Below are 22,801 nucleotides of genomic sequence, written 5' to 3' on the forward strand. Positions count from 1 at the left end.
TAAGTCGCTTCAGTCGTGTCCAATTCTGTGCTACCCCATAGACGGCAGCCCACCAGGCTCTGCCGTCCCTGGGATTCTCCAGGCAAGAACACTGGAGTGGGTTCCCATTTCCTTCTCCAGTGCATGAAAGATGGGACTTCGTTTTCTCCTGCTGTTGCCCGTGGAGGTGGCCCTCGGCTCCCAGCACAACTGTCTCCTCCCTTTTTAGAATCGCTCCAAAGAGGCAGAGGCAGACCCACTGCTGCTGGAAACTCTGGAGCTGGACCCAGAGGAAATCACCAGCACACGCAGCCTTGAGAGCGTTCCGAGTTCGCCCTGCTGTCTGCAGTGCTGAGGGCGCCTGGTGGGGAGGCCGGCAGGTCAAGAGGCCATTGGACTTCAGGGGGAGGAACTTAGTTCTCTTTGGCTTTGAGACGGAGGACCACAGTGGACTGCCACCTGCCAGTCACCCCCCAGCAATACCCCAGGTTGCTCTGGGGGGACAGCGCATGCTGCTCTGAAGAGTGTAGACCTCTCCTCAGGGGTCCTGTGGTCACCATGGGAACAGATAAGAAGTAGCAACTCTGACAGGGGTTTGAGACCCGCTTCTTCAAAGCTCGTCTCTGAACAGCAGCAGATGAAGACTGGGTGTCCTGGGCTGTGAGGGTCCAGTGCTGGGGGAACTCTGCAAGCGTCTGGGATTAGGTGCAAGGTCATACCTGCCATTGGACACATGAACAAGATGCCTTGTGCGAACAAGTCTGGCTGTTCTTAGGAAGTGCCCTGATGATACAAGACACGGTTTGTTATCCTTCAAGCAGAGACGCATCTTTGCAGAAGGTTTCCTATGTTCAAGTCTTCTGAAAATAGCTTGTGTGTAAAAGATCCAGTTTGAAACTGAGTCTCCATGAGTGCATTGTAACTCGTGTTGAACAGTCATTTACTGGGACATTCTGACCCCAGCCTGTGTTGATTGTCAGCACAGTTTACAGTGAAGTGATGAAAGTCCCGAGTCTGAGTTACCTGTTACTCTAGCTGATTTCTTTTGAAACAAGCCTCCTGGAACTTGCATGTGTGGATTGAAGTTCACCTTCCCATGAGTGATAGCATTTTATGTCATTCCCAGGATTCCTTTTTGGACTCCTTCATGGACCAGGAGCCTATCCAAAGACAATAATATATGACATAGATGAGAATCTTTGTTCAAAGTTACTAATAGCTGTGCTCTCCAGCAGTGGGAGAGTGGTTAAAGTGCAGTGTGCACGTGATGGACTTTCATTCATTGTGTGAAAGTTAACTGAAAACGTAGTACAATTCAGAGTAGTAGGATTATATCTCATGACTTAGCTACTGACTCAGCTTGGTTTCTAAGTTGACTTAAAAGCATCCTGCTTTTTCAGATTGAAAGATGAATCCTCATCAGTTCACATGAAAAGTGAATCCAAATATTGTAATGAGTTCATGAAAATTACAAAATAAATGTAAATGTATTGTTATAAACATCTGGGAAATCTGTATATTTTGACTTGATATAGTTTTTCATTTCTTTTTAGTTTATCTCTTTTTTAAGATGAAAAGCAGTATGCATTTTAAGACATTGAACCTATATGGAAAACTAAAAGAAGATAGCATATGATCATCAAAACTCCTGCCACTCAGGATAAGTATCATGAGACAGCAAGTCTATTACAGGGAAAACTTTAGGAATACTGTTATCAGTGGGATCATAGTCCACAGAGTGTTTTTCAAAATGGAAAATGTAATCATTTGATTTAATAGAATTGATAAACTGATGTGAAACTGAAATCATTACTGTGTGTCACATAAATATTTCTTTATCCAAATAGACCATTCCTTAAGAGACCTTGTAAGAATTAAAAAAGAAAAAAATTGAAAAAAAGCTTCAAAAAATGAAAATAGTATTTATATATTTCCCCCTGCATTCTCTGCTCTACCACAGGAATTTAAGTACAGGTGTGTGCATATACAAACATACATGTGTATACACACACACGCATGTAGTCTGTTGGGCAGGGTCTATAGTGTCTACACCAGGGAATCCGACCTCTGCGGAGGCTTCTTTTAGCCACTGGTGTGGGCTCAACACCCACCTGCCACTCCTTTGATTGAGGCTTTTCCAACTTGACTTCTGTGTTTTGATCTCTTGGTTGGTTAATTTTGTTATCAGTTGGTTCTTTTCAACATGGGCCATGGGCATTTATTTTCTGATTTTTCTTTCTGGATGAGAATGCCTGTCTTTTGCCCTTAGTCTCAAAGTAAAGCTTGGCTGAACATAAATTCTTGGATCACACACTTCCTTTCCTTTAGTGCTAGCTCCTAGTCTTCTGTGCTGTTGTTTTCTGGCAGAAGTGTTACAGTGATCCTCATACCACGATTTCCCTCTGGCTCTTTTGGGGGCTGGATTTCATCATGACTTCCTGTCCCAGGAAGGCACATGAGCCCCACATTTCTGCGCTGTTCATATGTGGGGAGGCCACGCGCCTTGCTTCCACCTAAGGGATGACCTAGCTCGTGTCATGTCCGTGGGTCACAGTTACCTGTAGAGCCCCTAGGATGTGTCACTCCAGGTTAATTTCATCCTCTGCTTTATGCCTGTGTGATTGAGAACTTAAAAATACTGCTACTTAGTCCTTACTTATGAGAGATATTTCTTGGTATCTGTTAATCCTGAAATGTGTTTGTTTTTTTTTTTGAAATGTGTTTAAAATCCTGTGTCACATTCCTAGTTGTGGTTTTCAGTACTCTCTTTATGTCATAGATCCTTCCTTCTATCATGTCTCTGAGGTTATTTTGTTTCCTGCTTGTTTCTGTTCCACTTGGTGTCGTTTGACGCACCTTCTTCCCTAACCAGCCAGTTGTCCTTATACTGAATCGTCTTTTTCATACTGTTATCTGTTCTCTAACTTTCCCAGTCTCACTCCCTGCTCCTTTGATTTCAGTGTGATTGTCTCAGATCTTCTATGTCAAAGATTTTCTTTGATATGTGTCTGCTTTGACAGCTGCTAGTCCTGCCTGACTTCTAGGTTTCGCGATGCTGCTATTTTAATTCTCAGCTGGGGTTATGACCTCTACAGTTCTCTGGGAGGGAGGGAGTGATTTTGCTGTTACCTCTTCTCAGCTTGTTATGATTAAAAGACAGATATGCTGGGCATGGCTTTTCTCCACTTTTTGGCCCAGAAGCCTGCTGGGTGATTTTTGATCAGAAATACAATTTAATGTTATTTTTTCTAATGTTTATCATTTTTAGGCCAACCTTCAACAACAAAGTATTTAAATAACATTTACAAAAATTTTCAGGTTTTTCATCTATTATTTATTACATTATATCATTGTTGATCAAAGTGCTTCTGTTTATAAAGCACTCTGATACTTAAACTTTTGAGTTAAGTGTATTGAAAGTAAGTTGTAGAGACAAAAAAGAAAAAAAGCAGACGGTTTTTACAGATAAAACAAATAATATTTTAGAATTAATTAAGGCATGGCTGTTTTGTCTTAGCTGTAGTTCAAAGTAATGTTGAAGCTCTAGAAGTTACTAGGGTTCATGAGTTTGGCAGCTAGCAATCTGTCTTTTTCTGTATTTCCCTAGAATATGTACAAATCTAAAATCTCCCCGCACGATTTTTGTTGCTGTTTCAAGACCAGGAAGCAAGGGCACATCTTGTGATTTGGGACTTGACAGGTGCAGGCTGGAAGGGTGGGAAGGTCACTGCATGAGCTCCTGGGCTCGGCGATGGCCTTGGTTGGAAAGTGATGGATGCAGAGATTTGTTTGAACTTAGACAAGGATGCTAAGACAACCGACCTCGTTCAGCAAGGTGCTCGCTTCCCTGCGTGGTAGGTACTGCACTTCCCATTTGTCCTTGTAGGTTTTCTCAGCCCTGTCTGTGTGTCTGCAGTGGCTGCTGTTACTACTTGTTTTACAGATGGGGAGTCTTGAGTTCAAGGGGTCAGATTTGGCTGCAGAGTTAACATGGAGTGAGTCTAGAATTATGTCCTCAGCAGTTGGAACCTGGAGCTCTTCAGTGTGTCCCTGCATTTGAGGAAAGAGCGATAAACAAGAACTATCTTTCTAGCTGTTTTGCAGAGAACATTTTCAGTAGTTCCTCAGGGTCCTATGACCTCATGCTATAATTAAGGAGAAAGAAGTCCTATTGAAATGGCTACAGTTAACATGTTTAACTAAACCCATGCTGAGAAAATTGTCTACATGAAATTAATAACTCGCTGTTAAGAGAGTCAGGCTCTGAAAGAAGACCGGGTTTGAGTGGGGCCAATAATCAGGAAAAATTACTCAACAGTCACTTACAGAACAACGCCTGTCTGCGCGGCCTGGAGGCAGGTGCCTGGAAGGTCGACAAGGCCGGAACCAGGTGACGTGTCTGGTTTCCCTTCCTGACACATGAGTGTGGAGTTTGGTCTCCACAGGCTGGCTCTGACGACAGCCAGGAGCCGAGTCTGGTTCCTGAGGGCAGCGGTCCCAGGATTCCCTAGTCTTTTGTTATTCCGTAAAGGGACAAGAAAGGACAAACCAGAATGAGAACAAGAAATTGTGAAGGACACAGGGACGGTGGCTGATGGGAAGAGATGGCCTCAGGGAGCTGTGACAAGTGATGGGGAAGGGCTGCGTGGTGGGGATGAGGTTGCAGGGTCCACAGGGCTGGGGCCTCCCAGTGACCCAGGCTGCTGTGGCCCTGCAGCGGTTCTGTGCGCCTCCAGGGCTTCTGCTGTGACCTGGACGCCAGCCTGCTGTCCGGCAGGGGTGGACAGAGCCTTGCAGCCTGGGTGAGCCAACCTGCCCTGAGTGACCCCTGCTTCACCCCACAACGCGATGGGGGACATCCCAAGGCCTGGGGAGTAGGCCACCACTGTGAGCAGCACTTTCCAAAGGCTGGATCTCTAGCAAATCCATCTTGTTTGGTTTCTGTGACTGTGTGACAAGCCACTTCAGCAACTAGAAGCAGCAGTCATTTCCAGGGACTGAGGGCCACCTGGCTCAGGTGGGTGGCTCTCTGTGTGTGACTGGGGGCTGTGGTCAGGGCAGAGGGGCCAGAGGTCCACCCCAGGGCCGCAGTGGCTGCCATCAGCCAGCCAGTCATCGAGGGCTGTGTCTGTTCCATGTCACCACCCATGAGGCTTGGCTTTGCCACGTGGCAGCTGGGTTCTAAGTGGAACCACTGGGTTAGTGATTACATAACATTCTGTCAAGAGGCGTTCCCAGACCCTTTCTCAACTGTGTCTTTATCATCATGTTTTAGTGAAATTATATTTTTATTTTGCTGTGCTCATCCCTCTCTCCAATTATAAATTTATCAGAACCAGAAATGTATTTACTTCAGTCTTTTATACCCACTTTTACACATGCGTGGTGCCTGGCATGAAGTGTCTAACGCACATCAGAACAGACGTGACATTTAGGTTGTTTCCGATCCTTTGGCTTTTAGTGTTAAAATGAAAACATAATTTTAAAATTTCCTGTTCTAATTAAAATTTCCCTAGAATTGTTCCTAGAAATGAAACTGCTGGCTTACAATATATGCCTGTTTTAGACTCTTGCTATGTGTCTCCAAGCTGCATTCCTCAGGGCCCATGCAACTTTATATCACCACTGGCAAACACCTTCATAGCCACGTAGCCAGCATTTGGTGATTTAAATTTTGTGCTTTATCTTCATAAATCTGATAAGCTAAAGTGACATTTCATTATTGCTTTAATTTGCATTTTTGGATTCTTTTTACAATATAAAGTAGATGAAGTCTAGCTTGTCAAGTACGTGTGTGATTTTGGTGTTGGTGTGGAGCTCACAGAGGTTGAAGGAGGGCTTTGGACTCCAGTGTGTGCTCTGGAACAGTGGGAGTCTTAGGTGGTCTGACAGCTCCTCGTGTGGGGCAGTCAGGCTGTATTCACACTCTCCCACCGAGCCTCTGGGTCCATCAGAGAACAGAGCTAACTGCTGACCTAATTTCACTTTCTTATGAATTTATGAACATTTTCCTGTAAGTGCAGAAGCTTCTTCGATGTTGGATTTACGTTATACCAGCAAAGTATAGCCCACCCTCCATCAGACTCTGCCCTGTTTTGTAAGAGCTGCTCGACACAGCCTTGTACCTGCTTGTCACGCTGTCAGAACAGTGTCATGATGTCCAGTATCCTCCAAGTGTGTCAGAACATGGGTGTCACACAGTGACTGAGACTCACGGGCACAGCGCAGGGAGACGGGTCAGAGGCGCCGCCGGGGTGTGGGTCCCGATTGCAGGGGGCTGACCCGGACCTCCCTGCGGGAAGCCACGGGCAGGGCGGTCTCCCGGGTCTGGGGTGGCCTGGCTGGACAAGGCGGGGGCTCAGGGGCAGCCTTGGTGGGAGCACACTGGGCACTCTGTGCCCCTGGACCCCCCACGGGTCTGTAACCCTCTCAGGAAACCCGGCATGTCCGCAGAGTCAGAGCCCACATGCGGAAAGCAGCCGATGGCGCCGTCATTGGGCGCCCTTTCTGCTGCTTCCCTAACGGGTGACGGCATGCGCTCCAAGGGGACTGTGGTCAGCCTGCGGGCGTGCAGTGAGCCCGGCCCCGTGCTTCCCACTCGGGGGTCACAGCGCAGAGGAGGCCAGAGGCCCAGCACCCCCAGCCTGTGGGGCAGCCCGCCCAGCGCCTGGGCCCCTGCCTGTCCTGGAGGAGCACCACTCACCTGGTCGGCATGGCACACCTCACATTCTTAGCGAGTTCCCATCCTGGAATTTGGTGTCACAGATATTTTCTGGGAAAGTGGTTTAAAAGTCTGACTGCTGGCGTGAGTCCTAGGACTTAGGTTTTAATGGAGCGCAATTGAAGTCAAAGAGAAGTTGGGCAGAAAACCAGCCTGTGATGCTGTTTCTGAAGAGAAAGCTGCCTTTATGACATGCGTTTTGTGTGGGCATCCTGTGTCTAAGGGCCTGGTCCGTCGTGGGTGCTCACCACCGTCTCTGCTGCTGTGGTCCCTGGGAGGCAGGCGTCATTTGCAGGAGGACCCAGGCGTCAGCTTTCCCAGGTCCGTGCATCTGTTATGCTCTCCCCTCTCTCCCGTTATAAAGACAAACACTTCCTTCATCCGTTGCTGGACCTAAGGACCTGGAGCCATGCGGTCAGGGTGGCTCCAGGTATGCGGGGACCACTGTAAAGGATCAGGTGCAGGCGTGTTCTCTGTGCGCGTCTGTGGTGCAGGCAGCAAGCACCCTAGAGCTGGCCGCTCCACCCTCCGTGTGTGGGGAGCATCAGGAAGGTGACTGATTCGGTCGTGGGGCAAGACATTTTGTCTCAGCTAAAATCATGATTTTAGGGGACAACAGTTTGGTTAATTTTGAGCCCAGAAACACGAGACTTTGTTTCTCAAACTCCATAGCAAAGGCACTTAAAAGGCAAAATGTGCCACAGTGGTCAGGGTAGCACCTGTCCTTCGGTGCTCGGTGTTGGAGGAGGCGTTACCTCTCTGGTGGGAAGCTCCCTCTGTTCAGGAGCTGATGTGTTCTTTTCCTGGTTCAGGTTAGAGCGGCTTTGAGGCGGTGCTCTCAGGTTGTGGGCTGAAAATGACGTAACACTTCAGGCTCAAATAAGTTTTAATGTGTTTTCCATTTTTCATCCAAATTGATCAGTGAAGCAGGGTCCTGATCTATTTTGCCTTTGGACATATTTGTTCTTTAATTAGGGAGCATTTAAGAAATTCAGGGTCAAGGTTTTGATAAAGAGGTAAATGTCTCTCAATTAAAAAGGTCGTTTGGAAATTTGATTGCAATTAGTTTCTATGAAGACATTAAACTATTTCAGCTTTCTTTGACACTGATTTTACAACTAGTATCTATTAATGTGAGAACTGACACCAGTTGCATCATAGGATTTTAACAGAAGTATGGTCATATTCTCATAAGATGTTATTCAGAAATTGTGTTCTTGAAAAGGGAACAAAGTGAGTGTTTGCACATAAATGGTATTTTGTTGTTGATTTGCTATAATTTCAAATGCAATTGAACACACTGAAGACATGCCTTTAGGTCCTGCCGATGTGTAGGGTCCCTGCCCTGTGGTGGACGTGGCTGTCCTGCACAGCTAGGCTGTGCCTGCATGGTTGGTGAGCCGTCGTCCGCTGTCAGCAGTCAGCTGCTCTGTTTGGGGAAGGGTGGAAAGCCGCCGCAAGCCTCAGGCACTGCCTGGATGGCTTTTGAGGGCAACCTGGTACAGGCGAGGGGCTCCGCTGGGCCCCTCCTCCTGTGTGAGGGAGCCGGTGCCGACTGCTCACCCTGACCAGGGGCCGAGAGGAGCAGGAGGGGCAGCGAGCAGGGCCGTGGGCGCCCAGGGACAGGTGCTTCTCACAGTCCTCGTCTGCCAGGCCCCCGAGACCCTGGGCGGGGAGCCTGCATCCCACACCTCGCTTTATGTTTCGGGGGGTTTATGTGCTATGTGCCGTCAGCATGGAGGGGGGTCCCTGACGGGTGCCCCAGTGTCAGGAAACCCTCTTCTTCGTTTTGGTCTAAGGGCCTCCTTTATGAAATGTCTTGTCATCTGCACCTCCCTGTGTTTTTTTGGGTCTTGGCTCCTGGATTTACAGGCAATGCTGTTCTGTTCTTGTGCCGCCTCTCATTCCTCCTGTCCTTCAATAAAATCGACTCACTTCCTGTTATAATTGAGGCCCACTTAGAACATATGTCAGGAGATGCCAGTTCCCATTTTATTAGAAAGTTCTGTAGACTTTGGGGAGGTGGCTGTGTAATCAATAGTGGTGGTTCTTTTTTATGGCAGTTGATTTGACCTGAGGAACAAATGATTTTTTTGAAGGCCGCTGAGGATTTGATGTCTTATTAGTCAGCCTGCTGGCTCCTGGCTGCTCTGTGAGTGGTCTCTGCTATCAGGTCCAGCCAGGCTACCCCACCCTCCACTGAGGTCTGGGGGCACGAGGCCCCCTTCAGTTCTGCACATACCAGGTGGTGAGCGCACATACCTCTCTGCAGACACTAAAGTTAATTCCTCTCAAACTGAAGACTCCTTGATTTAGTAACTTGTGACTTTTAAACATGGTTCATGATTTTCATCTTCATTGGGTACTTAATTCTAGATCTTGTTCTTTCTTAGAAATATTTTGTTAATTCAAAGGAAACCCATTTCAACTGTCACTTTAATTCAAACATCATTGCTCTTTGGGATTTCCACTTCTTGTCTGTTAAGAACTATTTGGTGCCTCATTTTGTGGATTTACTTTGCAAACCCATACGTCTGACTCGTGCAGCGAGGAGCAGCTGCAGCTGATGCAGCTGTTACTGAAGACAGTCCGCAGGGCAGCCCTGGACCTGGGAGCTGGTGGACACGCTTCTGGGGAGCACTGGCCCGGCCCCCTCTGGTCTCCTCACGTCATGGAGGAAGCAGCAGAGAAGGTCAGTCCTGGTAAAATGGTCCTTGTCTCCCCTCTATAGGGAGCGTCTGAGCACCTGTCACAGGCCATCATAACCACTGTAGATCCTTGCTGTCATATAAGCCTTAGTCTTTCACAGTGAACACAGACAGCTTTTTCATATGGTACCTGGGAGGCGTGCTGTATCACGTGTCCCTCTTCACGTGTGCACACAGGTGCCTCTCACACCTCCTGCTGTTTGGAGCTCAGACGTCCCTCCCCATCATGGTTCTGCATCTTGAGGTAATTGCACCAGGCTGAGAAGTGCCCGGACTGGAGCATCTCCATTGCGATAATTCCACAATGCAAGATTCCACCAAGAGTCTCAAGCAGGAGAGAGCCCTGTTTCCCTGTGTCTGGAGTATGGCCCCGCCGTGTGGATGGGGACCGAGAAGAGTTTGCTGCCCTCAGCTGGTAGTGGAGACCACTTCTGGGTTGAAGGTGAGTCACTGATGCCAGGATTTAGTTATTCTGTGGAACACGGCCGCTTCTCCTGTGGATTCTGTGAACGGTTCACAGACTTGGCTTCGATGTGATTGTGCTTCTAGAGATGAGAGCAATTTACATTTTGTCATGTTCTCTCCCCTCAGTGTGCTGTGTCCTACTGCTTCTGCTCACTGCGGTCGGATGCCGGGCCGGCGCCTCCGCGCGGTCCAGGGGGATGTGCACGTACTGGTTTCTGCTCTGAGTGCAGCCTGCTGCCTCTTACCCTAGTTGGTGAGAGCCTGCTTGTTGCAGCCCAGCAGGTTTCAGAAGCCTTCCACACACACTGTCTCTCCTGATGCTGTGCTGAAGCTAACAGGGCGACGAGGCCTTGGGGATCGTGACCGTGTAGTTTATTGGCCAAGTCAGGGTGTGTTTGAGAGTGAGAGGGACCCCGGTAACAGTGTGATTGGGGTCTGACAACACCAGGACGTCTGATCACTGGTGTTAGGAATTGTAGGGCTTAAAGGGTGGAAAACCCGCCCACACTGTCTGCAGCAAAATGAGAGGCTGGCCTGGATGCTGGTCCACACTGCCCTCCAGCTCTGGGCTCACGTGTGTGTCCACACTCCGGAGCTGGACAGAATCTCTCTGCAGATTTAAAGTTCCTTAGAGGGGTATCTGTTTGGCCCAGCATGGCCAGGGTCCACCCTGCTTCACCCTGTATCACAGGCTGCTCCCTGAAGCCCCGAGAGCAGACAGAGAGATTAATCAGTCTCCCACTGAGACAAGATGTCCTTACACACATCTCCCAGATGAAGAAACTGGGAGGAAGAAGTGTGGTAACTTGCCCAAGGCGCCTTGTGAGCTCGGATGGAAAACCAAAGGGCTTGTTTATCCTGGAAGTTTGTTCCTGTGATGGTCATGTGTTTACAGAGCAATTGATACTAATTTCAATATTAATTTATTCCTGAATAAAAGGAGCCAGTGAGGACGACATCTTAAATATTGAGAAGAGGTGGTTGTGCTTGATATTAGAAGCACAAGGAGGCTCCCAGTGCATGGGGTTTCCTAATTTTCTGGCAAGGAAAGATCAGAAGCTGCCAGCCATAAAGTACAATACATTTTGGGAAATAATGACAGAAGCAGAGCTGAGGTGACCTATTTCATTTCTAGGTGACAGGAATGCTCCCTGAGACACAGATAGGACTTGGCCTGTGGCCTGTGGTGTTCTCTTACTGACTGTCAGCAGAGACTCCCTGTTGTCTGTGGGTTGGGTCTACTGAGCTCAGCTAACATCTTTGGTCTAGTCGTTGGAGTGGCTTTCCCCTAATTATAAACTAATAAGTTATGGGCAGGCAGAAACCCATGATGGCAGCCAGAGGCCTGGATAAACCATCCACTGATGTGATAAAAGGAGTTCAGGAGTCAAAATAATTTGCTAAATTCGTAACTCAGCTTAAGACTCAGAAATACTTAGTGTCGAGTGATTTTACCAAGTGTTCTTCCGTGGAGAAAAGGTCAGGGAGCCAGGGTCTTCTCGTCCAGGATTCTCTGGCACCCCCATCTGCCTGTGAGTTCCAGACCACCACGGGGTCAGGACACGCGGGGCTGTGGGCATAAGGAGGGGCGGCTCTGTCCTCCCTGCAGTGTGGTCTCGGTGCTTCCTGTCTTGTCACACTGCCCTCTCCACTCTCAGTTTCTCAGGAGCCTCCTCCAGCTCCCCGTCACTGCTGGTTTTAGGGAAGGGTCCTGAGACTGTTGTGGACAGCTTGTCAGCATGGAGGAGCCATGGACACATGGAGCGTGAGCGGTATAGGGTCTTTGTGGGAATGAATGGGCTCCCCTGACCGAAGAGACAGGAGAGTCCAAGGTGACACACGGGCTGCCCGAGACGCTGCTCCCAGGGGTGAGAAGCAGTCAAGAGGTCCTGCCCATCCCCCAAGACGGTGAATGTGAGAATCAGTGGCCAGTGTGAGCACCTTGATCCTGAGTGGGTAAAAGGCAGGAAGCCCAGGGGTCTCCAAGCGGAGGAGATAGGCTGCGAGTGTCAGACATTTTTTATCTATCTCTTCAGTGGCAGGAGGAAACAAACTCGTGATGTATTTTTTCCCTTCTCTATACCAATTTAAAAAGAGGTTTCTCTTAAAATACTGTTGCTATAATGACACCTGGTTCCACCTGAACTTAACTTTTCTCAAATTTTGAGCTAATCAATACATTTTTCTTATGGAAATGTTTGTCTTAAGCTATGTTAATGTACTGTCCATTTACCCCAAACTCTGTCTTCGGATCAGTTTGCCTAAAGGCTCAGAACTGACTTGACAAACCAGTATGTTATCCTTATACACTGTTCTCCTAATCCATGTAAACGGAACTGTTTGTATGGTAATCTGCCTTTCTAGGAGATTCAAGTCAATCGTGTTATGGCCCTGGATGACTGAGATTATCTCAAAATGCATCTTGGGGGTGAGGGGCCTGGCGCCATTCTGAGTTTTGAGACATTCCTTTCTTACATTAACAGACTGCTAGTGACTATATAACATCCATCTAAAGACTAGCAGGGGGATATTCTTTCTGCCCCCTTCTGATGCCTATGTCAGGAGCTTTGTGTGTCTCTTTTATACTTTAATAAAACTTCATTACACAAAAGCTCCAAGCAATCAAGCCTCATCTCTGGCCCCAGATTGAATTCTTCTCCTTCGGAGGCCAAGAATCCTGGCATCTTTCATGGTTCAGCAACAACCTTTCAATCAGGATGTCGAAGCTATGTGTGTGATGTAGGGCCTTACATTTTACAAGGTTCTACTTCTTTCCAGATAATCTGTTCATTCCTCTCTCTGTGTCCATTTATATATACTTACATATACATACACAAGCAGAGAGGAGAAATCAATATAAACGTGTATGGACATGTGCACATGTAGCAAGAAGCAACAGTTAGAACTGGACGTGGCACAACTGACTGGTTCAAAACTGGGAAAGGGCTAAAACAAGCCTGTATATTGTCACCCTGCATATTTAACTTCTATGCAGAGTACATCATGAGAAATGCTGGGCTGGATAAATCACAAGCTGGAATCAAGATTGCCAGGAGAAATATCAATAACCTGAGATATGCATGCAGATGATACCAATCTAATGGCAAAAAGTGAAGAAGACCTAAAGAGCCTGTTGTTGAAGGTGAAGGAGGAAAGTGGAAAAGCTGGCTTGAAACTCAGTATTGAAAAATTAAGATCATGGCATCTGGTCCCATGACTTCATGGCAAACAGAAGGGGAAAAAGTGGAAGCAGGGACAGATTTTTATTTTCTTGGGCTCCAACAAACTGGACAGTGACTGCAGCCATGAAATTAAAAGATGCTTGCTCCTGGGAAGGAAAGCTATAATAAACCCAGACAGCATATTAAAAAGCAGAGACATCACTTTGCGACAAAGGTCCATATAGTCAAAGTTACGGTTTTTCCAGTAGTCATGTAGGGATGTGAGAGTTGGACCGTAAAGAAGGCTGAGTGCTGAAGAATTGAGGCTTTTGAATTGTGGTGCTTGAGAGGACTCTTGAGAGTCCCTTGGATAACACAGAGATCAAACTAGTCAATCCTAAAGGAAATTAACCCTGCATATTCATAGGAAGGACCGATGCTAAAGCTCCAATACTTTGGCCATCTGATTGGAAAAGACCCTGATCCTGGAAAAGATTGAGAGCAGGAGGAGAAAGTGGTGGCAGAGGATGAGATGGTTCGATAGTATCTCCAACTCAATGGACATGAGTTTGAGCAAACTCCAGGAGATAGTGAAGGACAGGGAAGCCTGGTATGCTGCAGTCCGCGGAGTTCAAAGAAAAAGGTCAGTTTTCATTTCAATCAAAGGTAATGTAGAGAATGTTTGAACTACCAGACAATTGCACTCATCTCATGTGCTAGCAAAGTAATGCTCAAAATTATCTTAAGTGAGGCTTCAATAGTATGTGAACCGAGAACTTCCAGATGTTCAAGCTGGATTTAGAAAAGGCAGAGGAACCAGAGATCAAATTGCCAACATCCGTTGGATCATAGAAAAAGCAAGAGAGTTCCAGAAAAACATCTACTTCTCCTTTATTGATTATGCTAAAGCCTTTGACTGTGTGGATCGCAAAAAACTGTGGAAAATTCTTCAAGAGATGGGAATACCAAACCGCCTGACCTGCCTCCTGAGAAATCTGTATACAGGTCAAGAAGCAACAGTTAGAACTGGACATGGACCAGTGGACTGGTTCTAAATTGGGAAAGAAGTATATCAAGGCTGTATATTATCACCCTGCTTATTTAACTTATATGCAGAGTGAAAGTGAAAGTGAAGTCACTCAGTCATGTCCGACTCTTTGTGACCCCATGAACTGTAGCCTACCAGGCTCCTCTGTCCATAGGGTTTTTCAGGTAAGAGTTCTGGAGTGGGTTGCCATTTCCTTCTCCAGGAGACCTTCCTGACCCAGGGATCGAACCCAAATCTCCTGGATTGTAGGCAGATGCTTTACCATCTGAGCCACCAGGGAAGTCAGAGTACATGCAGAGTATATGCCGAGTATATCATGTGAAATGGCAGACTGGATGAAGCACAAACTGGAATCAAGATTGCCAGGAGAAATACCAATAACCTCAGATACGCAGATGATACCACCCTTACGGAAGAAAGTGAACAGAAACTAAAAAGCCTCTTGATGAAGGTGAAAGAGGAGAGTGAAAAGGTTGGCTTAAATCTCAACATTCAGAAAACTAAGACCATGGCATCTGGTCCCATCACTTCATGGCAAACAGAAAGGGAAAAAGTGGAAGCAGTGACAGATTTTATTTTCTTGAGTTCCAACAAAATCACTGTGGATGGTGACTGCAGCCATGAAATTAAAAGATGCTTGCTCCTTGGAAGAAAAGCTATGACTAACCTAGAGAGCATATTAAAAAGCAGAGATATTACTTTGCCAACAAAGGTCCGTCTAGTCAAAGCTGTGGTTTTTCCAGTAGTCATGTATAGATGTGAGAGTTGGACTATAAGGAAAGTTGAGTGCCCAAGAATTGATGCTTTTGAACCGTGGTGTTGGAGAAGACTATTGAGAGTCCTTTGGACTGCAAGGAGATCCAACCAGTCCATCCTAAAGGAAATCAGCCCTGAAAATTCATTGGAAGGACTGATGCTGAAGCTGAAATTCCAATACTTTGTTCACCTGATGGGAAGAGCTAACTCATTTGAAAACACCCTGATACTGAGAAAGACTGAAGGCAGGAGGAAAAGGGGACGACAGAGGATGAGATGGTTGGATGGCATCACTGACTCAATGGACATGAGTTTGAATAAACTCCAGGAGTTGGCGATAGACAGGCAGGCCTGGTGTGCTGCAGTCCATGGGGTCGCAAGGAGTCAGACACGACTGAGTGACTGAACTTAACTGACCTGATGATGGAGAAGATGCAGCAGAGGGTCAGGAAAGGCCAGGCAGGAGCATGGGGCCTGTGAACAAACAGTGAGGTCACCAGGTCTTCCTAGCTGTGAGCATTGCAGGCCTAGCTGGAGCCTCCATGAGAAAGACAAAATGAGACAGAATTGGACCTTCTAGGAAGCTCATAGGCACCGTGGGTGCTCACAGCGGACGTTCTATCTGGACCAGATGGCCGGTGACAAGGGTAGGTGGCCGTGTATGCAGGTGCCTAGTGGTGAGGGAGCCGCCTGTGCTGACGGTGCCCATGTACCCTGGACCTGCAGTTGACAAGCTGGTCCCCAGAGATCTGGAGACCTCAGATTCCCACTCCATCCTGCAAAGCAAGAGCTTGGGTCTTTGTGGCAGCATGGGCAGCCATCATTTTCCTCGGCTCCAGCCTACCATGTGTCAACACCTCTCCTTTGACGACCACAGTGATCAGATCGCTGTAAACAGTGGAGTACTGTGTTTGCTGCATGTTTCTCGTTTGGTTCTACGACAGTGATTCCCACTTCCTCAATGCATCATGGGCTATATGACACCCAGACCCTCATCCTGTGATCTAAACCACTGGCTCTGCTGCAGATTTTCTAACCATGTTTTTCTTTTCTTTGCAGGTCACTTATATTAAAGACAATTTTCTTCATTTGTCACTGCATTCATCTCCGTATCTGGAAACTAAAAAAATTCACAACAATGGCAGAAGGCCGCAGTTCTGTTACTGTTTACATATTAATTTTGTCATTTTCAATCAAAAATGTTGAAAAGTGAAATTAAACTTAATAAAATAAATTGAAATAAATTATTTGGTATGACTCAGATTTCTTCTTTAGTTCAGCTTTATTTAGGTATAATTGATATAAAATTGTGAGATACGTGTGTGTTATGGTGATTTGATACATCGTAGTAACACACCTACCACCTCACATATTCAGTATTCATGTTTTTTGTTGTTGGTGGTGAGGACTTTTGTTATCGTCTCTTAGCAAACGTCAGTGGTACGGTACAGTGTCATCATCTGCTTAAATTAGATCCTCAGTCTTTTCCATGTCAGAGCTGAAGGTCCGACCTGTTTACCAGCTGTTTCCCCACCCCCCAGTAGAAACTCTGTGTTTCTCAAAGTTTGACTTCTTAGTTTTTGTTCTGAACGTAAGTGATACTGTGCAATATTTGTCATTCTCTGTCTGACTTACTTCATTCAGCGTAATGCCCTCCGGTCACAGTAGCAGGATTTCTTTCTTTCCCGTGGCTGAATAATGGTCCATCATGTGTGTGTATGTATATTGTATACATATACACTGTATATGTATAAATACATTTTTTATATGTATAATACATATACATATTTCATCTGTTCATCCATCGATGAACACTCAGGTTGTTTCCATGATGGCTCAAACTTCTTATTTGAGCAAAATGCAACATTTATATATAAACTTTATTCATATGTAAGCTAACATTTAATGTCAGTCTAATCATACTAGTATGTTATTCAGCTGAAATATTTGCTAAAATACCCACAAGGGTAGTGACAAGTTTTAAAATGGGTACTGTGACTGTTTCCCCAACAATAATGTGGTCGTTTCTCGCTGTTTGGGGGACTCTGTGGATGATCACTGAAACCAGAAATGTCCGCTCTTGTTTCGTTCATCACCTCAAGTTTAACCAGCGCAAGCAGCTGGTGTGGGCTCCCCAGTGTCTCCTGGAGGGAAGAATCAGAATGGAGCCCGCCTCTGATCTCAGGAGGTGGAGGGTCTGAGCCTGACCCTCAACAGAGCCACACAGCCTCCTGGGAACGGTGAGTTGTTTTTTGTTGTTTCAAAAATAGTAAAATTTTAAGAAAAGCTGTTTTCCTTCAAGGCCGGGGGCTCTTCTGCCTCCTCTGTTTTCAGAGCCCCCCCACCCCGGCCCCGCACTGCCACCACATCACAGAGTCCCCCCACTGTGTCGGGGTGCGGCCTGTGCCCCGTACGGAACAAGCTCTTCTGGTTCACAGATGTCCTGGGAAACCCGGGCAGCGAGGTCTGGGGCTGGAGACCTGGGTGGTGGGCACTGGACAGGTGGAGGTGCCCAGAACCGCCTGTTACTGCCAGCGAGATGGTCAGCCGCCCTGCCGGTCTGGGCAGTCCTGCCTGTGAGGTGGTCATGCCAGCCCCGCCCACCCCAGTCTTGCCAGTATCACCAGCAGGATGCTCCTGTTAGCCCTGCCCGGTCTGGTCAGTCCTACCATTGAGGTGGTCCCATCAGCACCCCCTCCTTAGCCTGGTCAGTCCTCCCAGACTAGGTCAGCCAGCCGAGCACCCTTGAGTGGAGCGCTCCAATTCCTCTAAAGTGTCCTGAGGTCATTTTCAAAGCATGCACAAAATCTGTAATCCCTTCAGAAAGTGCATTAATGCAAAAGACTGGAAGTGTTTGAATGAGTCTGTTTTTATTAAGAATAATTTTACCCAAAAAATAAAAATCATTCTGGTGCTTGGACGATTTCTCCACTACATTTAAAACAAGGTTTTTAAAGTAGTCCATGAATGCACTGCTGACCACCGTTTTCAGTCTGCATCTTCAGCCCTGAACAAGCAAGTCTGTCTGCTGAATGGGAGTCTGTGCTCCTGGAGGAGTCCCTGGGACTCTCGCCCCTGCTTAGCAATGGTTTTAAAGTCTGTGTCCATCATGTGACTTAGTAACACACATTTCTGAAAAGACCTCTGCCTCTGGGGCGTTTGGCCAGCTTCAGTCATTGCGGACTGGGCATTGTGTTTGGCTCATTTATTGAAAGGGAGCCTCTGGAGCCTGGGGTGTCTGCCTGCGCTGGGAGCGGCAGGTGCCAGGACCCAGGATGCTCTCCGGTGAGGGGGGCTGAGCAGGCCATGTCTCCAGTCGAGTAGAGGTAGCCTCCACCTCAGGCTTGGCATGACCTTAGTGCTTGGCATGCTAAGTACATGGTAGAGGACCCAGAGTGTGCGAGTGTTGATTTAAACATTTTCTGATGGGGTTTTCTTTTTAGGTTGCTGTGTACTGAAGGTTTTACTGCATCCTAGAAGCCAGGTGCTGGACGTGAACAAGAAGAGACTGTTTCTGATGCTGGTATCAGTTCCTCCTCTTGTTAAACTGCGAGTCCCTCCTGAGGGTGGGAAGGGCCTCTGGAGAAGCAGGCGTGTCCTGTTCTTCCTGAAAGCGGCCCTTTGTCACCAGAGTGTCATGGCTCTGAGGAGTTGATGCACTTGTGCCAGGCCTCAGAAATGAACCACAGTGTTGTTGACGATTGTGTACTTGGGGATGGTGACTTTTCAAGACAAATAAAGTGTCACGATGTCCTTGTCTGCCCTGCGTCCTGCCCTGAGTTCTGTGCTCTCGTGTCTCCCAGGCTGTTTCTCAGGAGACGAGTCTGTGCCGGGCGGTGAGTGCTCGGTGCCTGGAAGGTGACCCAGCTGAGCAGGGGGCAGGCTCGGGGTCACAGGGCAGCACCCCATCAACATGCGCATGGTGGGCCTTGGAGCCACAGCTCCTCGTCCCCTGGCCTGGGCTCCAGGCTCACACCACATGCTTCTCATAGCAGACACATGGCTCAGCCCACTTCTATCCGTGTTGGGGGACCGGGGAGGACAGGTGAGTGAAGCCCAGAAACACAGAGGAAGCTGGAAGCAGATCTGAGCGCGTGTTCAGAGCTCTCGTTCCTGCCCTGCGCGTTGGCCTGTTTGTTCAGGAGGGGAACAAACACGATGCCAGAACCAGCTGCGGGCAGAGCAGCAGCTCCCAGGTGCTGTGGAGCCCATGCGTCTGGTCTCCTGGACAGGTGTGTTCAGGGGCAGCATGAGTCAATCAGGTGTGTGGGGAAGGCAGGTAGCTGGTGAGGCAGGAGCGGGACACCTGTGACAGGTGTGGGCGTGGCCCGGCTGCTTCATGGAGACCTAGAGCTTGGTGCTGTTCTGCTCAGAGGAGTGACTGTATTCTCAGAAGGTCCCTCTGGATGGAAGGCTGGCGGCACGGAGGGGACGTGCTGGAGCCTGTGAGGTCAGCCAGGAGGCCATCGAGAGATGGGACCAGGGAGACGCAAGTAAAATCAGAGTGCAGATGTGCTCAGCATAGGGACTCTCGGAAACTAGAGGAGGGGTTATCTGCCCATGGCTGTGTCTGGAAGCAGCTCACTGCAGCTGGACATAGACGTGTGGTTACCTTCCCCTGGGGATGCTCGGGCTCAGCTTCTCTTCCTCATCAGCCTGATGGGGCCCCCAGCCATGCAGGGAGGCTCTGTGCCCTGTGCCGTGCCCTGATGCCGGACGTCATCTCCGGGCCTGCGCTGTTCCCACCTTGGGCAGTGGGCAGGCAGAGGCATGGTGCTGCCTCCAGGACGAAGGAGTGGAAGGAGATCAGGGCCCTGCCTCCCTGGGGCACAGGGTCCCTCCCACCCCTCCCACCCCTCCCACCCCACCCCCTGCCGACTGCCCCGTTTTGCTCCCTTTTTATTTACCACCTCTTGGGAAGCCTGGGTAAGCCTGTCTACACCTACAGGTCTTACTCAAACCCTTCAGGAGAGTGAGCTGCCCATCCTTGGGGGCCAGCATTGCCCCCACTCTAATTTAGTTGTCAGACTTTCGGAGTCTCTCCTTGACCCCTGCCCCCTGGAGCCCAGCAGGGCCTGCTTGTGTGGATCGAAGGGGATGGTATCGGCCCTGATGTCTCCTGGAGGTGGGACATGCCTGCGAGGGCCCCAGGGCCACGTGTGTGTTACTCTCAAAGTCCTCGCTAGGGGGCGCTTCTGCAGTGTCTTTAGCGCCTGTGGTTCCTGGGAGCCGCGTGTGTTGCTCAGTGAGCGACAGCCGGCTTCTTGGAGAGCTGTCATCCTAGAAGGTTAACCAAAGAGAAACACGCAGACCTGGCTTCCGGAACCTCCTGAGGCCACTCAGGGGTTCAAGCCGACGTCTCCCTGCTGGTCGGACAAACACTATCAGCCCCAGGCGCGAGGGGATCTTACTGTCGCTCAGACGGCTGAGCCCCCCACCCCCCCCCCCAGTTGCTGATTCAGTAGGTTGGGTGGGGGGCACAGCAGCTGCGGTTTTGGTGCATTCCCAGGTGGCTCCTGCATTGTTGGTCGGGTGACCACAGCTGAGAACTGCTGGTCTAAGCTGAGCCCTTGCAGACAGAAAGGTGGCAGGTTTCCCAGGCATGGAGCCAACAGGTTGATTCAGGGCAGGGGAACCCCGTGTGGAGCTGCAGAGCTGAGAGACTGCCAGGTTCATGTGCTTGTGAGCCACGAGTGGATCATGTTAGGCGGGCCGGGGGTGCGTCCGTGGGCAGGGTGTCGTGTCGGGTGGGCCGGGGGTGCGTCCGTGGATAGGGTGTCGTGTCGGGTGGGCCGGGGGTGCGTCCGTGGATAGGGTGTCGTGTCGGGTGGGCCGGGGGTGCGTCCGTGGATAGGGTGTCGTGTCGGGTGGGCCGGGGGTGCGTCCGTGGATAGGGTGTCGTGTCGGGTGGGCCGGGGGTGCGTCCATGGGCAGGGTGTCATGTCAGGTGGGCTGAGGGTGCATCCGTGGGCAGGGTTGGTGGGTGCAGAGCCTATGTGGATGGGGAGACTGGTGGCTGGCGGTCCTCCATCATAACGCTCACTGAGGGTGTGTAACTGCCGAGACGGGTCTTCCAGGCAACCCTTCCCCTTTGTGTGCTGGTGGCCCGGTTCTAGCGAGTTCTGCCCAAGAATGACCCCAGGCCCTGAGTCTGCAGTGGTGTGTGTGCCGGGAGCTTCACACAGTGCTGAGGACAGCCGCCTGAACTTGAGGAAAGAAACAAGACTGCCACCAGCCGCCCGTGAAAGCATGATTTTCGCATCCCTAGAGGAGCCTCTGCTAGACACCAAATTGGAAACCAAGTGGCAGAATGGGATAATTCTTAAATAGCATTTAGGGCAATAAACAAATATTAAAAGTTAGCAATAATCCTCAGAAAGTAAGTCTCTTATGAGTTTCCTAATTTGGGTAAATTAAAAGACCTCTCTGGTTCATGATTTAATTTTGCGGCTTTCTTCCCTGTGGCCTCCATTTCTGTGTGAAATTGGACTTTTGGAAGAAATAGCAGAACTGCAACCAAATCTGAAACCAGGCGAGAGTCCAGATGATGGCGTGGGGCAGGACTGTTCTTGTAGCTGTGAGCTGATGTTTGTTCACAGCAAACTTGGTCATTTCTCAGAAAAGCAGACAGTTTAGCGAGGAGGTCTGAGGATTCTGTGGGTGGTGTCACGTGCATGTGGGTTTCTCAAGGGTCTCCATCTGCTTGAGGGACTAGTGTTTGTCTGTCTCATTGCGCCCACTTTTTATGCCTTCAGGGGTCTGACCTGGTGGAATGATCCCATGATGAATATGTGTCTATGATTTTCCAGAAATTCTGTCTTAACCCCGATGTCCTCGCTTTGGCTGTGCTCCAAGCAGGGATAACCGCTGTGGAAACACCAGTGTCAGGATGTGCTGGACAGTAGCCGCATGAATCCAGCAGAGAGCTGCTCATGGCCCTTGACCGGCGACCCGGAGAGGCCTTTCCCTGGGGGGGTGTCAGTGGGTCTCGGCCCCTGTGATCCAGCAGAACTTGACGATCAGGATGCTGCCGTAATCAAGGTGCGTGGGACGCACCCAGACCTTCACCTCGGGCAGTTTCTGTTACAGGCCAAGGATGCATTTCGAATTTTTGCCGGATCTGGGGAGAGGTGCAGAATTCTCTTCCTTCTACCTTAGGGCAGGTACCTGCTATCTGCTCTTGACCCTTGATGGGCTGATTTTAAATAAAACTGTAAGCTGAGATATAACTGTAGGGTCACTGAAATTTGGGGAAATAAGACAGGTTCAGCATTAGCACCTGTCAGCTGATTTTACCAGGGAATGGACATCTTTCAGGACAGCTTCAAGATCATCCTGTCAAAGCCATGGTGTTATCCTTCATCCTAGAAATGCTGGGGGTCAGGCGCATGGGCTTATTAATTAACACAGGTCTTGCCACGTGTTCGGGCTCTGACCACAAGCTTCCTGAAGGGGTTTGGTTACACCCTGCCTCTCGTGTTCCTGTCCTTCGGTGCCCGCCGGGGTCTCCCAGACCCGCTGTGGCTGCAGCCTTGCTTGTGCACCTGCGGCGGCCTCGCATGCAGACCTGGCAGTCCCACCCGTCCCGACACGCAGCTGTCTTTCCCAGGTGTTCTCCCCACTGGAGTGAGGACCTGCATCCTGGGGGTGCTGGCCAGCACACCTGCGCCTTGGGGCTTGGACGTGCTGGGGTGTTCCCCCAGCTCAGCTCCTCCGTCGGCCACTCTCGGGGCCTCGTGTGACCCTTAGAGTTCTTGGAAGCTCTCCTCATGTTTCCACATTACATCTTGTTGCTGTCAGTGTGCCAAGAGGGTTCCCCCTCTTTAAAAAATGGGCACCTCTTGTCTGGGGTGGAACAGGGAGTCAGAGCCAGACCATGATGCTGATGTCAATGTAGGGAAGCATCACTGCGGAGTTGATCGCTTTCTGGACAGATGCACTCAACCCTTGCCCTGCTCCTGGG

General features: G+C 49.1%; 1 protein-coding gene and 1 long non-coding RNA gene across 7 annotated transcripts in view; both read left to right on the top strand.

Moving 5' to 3' along the window:
* The window catches only part of LOC133239783 (uncharacterized), a 32,531-nt gene extending 15,600 nt beyond the window's left edge, over positions 1 to 16,931 (top strand). For both annotated transcript variants that reach the window (XR_009733960.1, XR_009733961.1), the window contains 3 exons: positions 9,248 to 9,392; positions 9,586 to 9,850; positions 15,898 to 16,931. This is a non-coding gene — a long non-coding RNA (uncharacterized LOC133239783). The remainder of the gene's footprint in view (positions 1 to 9,247; positions 9,393 to 9,585; positions 9,851 to 15,897) is intronic.
* Positions 1 to 22,801, top strand: part of DLGAP2 (DLG associated protein 2) — a 647,652-nt gene that overhangs the window by 231,809 nt on the left and 393,042 nt on the right. The gene's annotated exons all lie outside the window — the stretch shown is intronic.

This window comes from Bos javanicus, chromosome 27, assembly GCF_032452875.1.
Source record: "Bos javanicus breed banteng chromosome 27, ARS-OSU_banteng_1.0, whole genome shotgun sequence".
In the NCBI taxonomy this organism is placed as follows: Eukaryota; Metazoa; Chordata; class Mammalia; order Artiodactyla; family Bovidae; genus Bos; species Bos javanicus.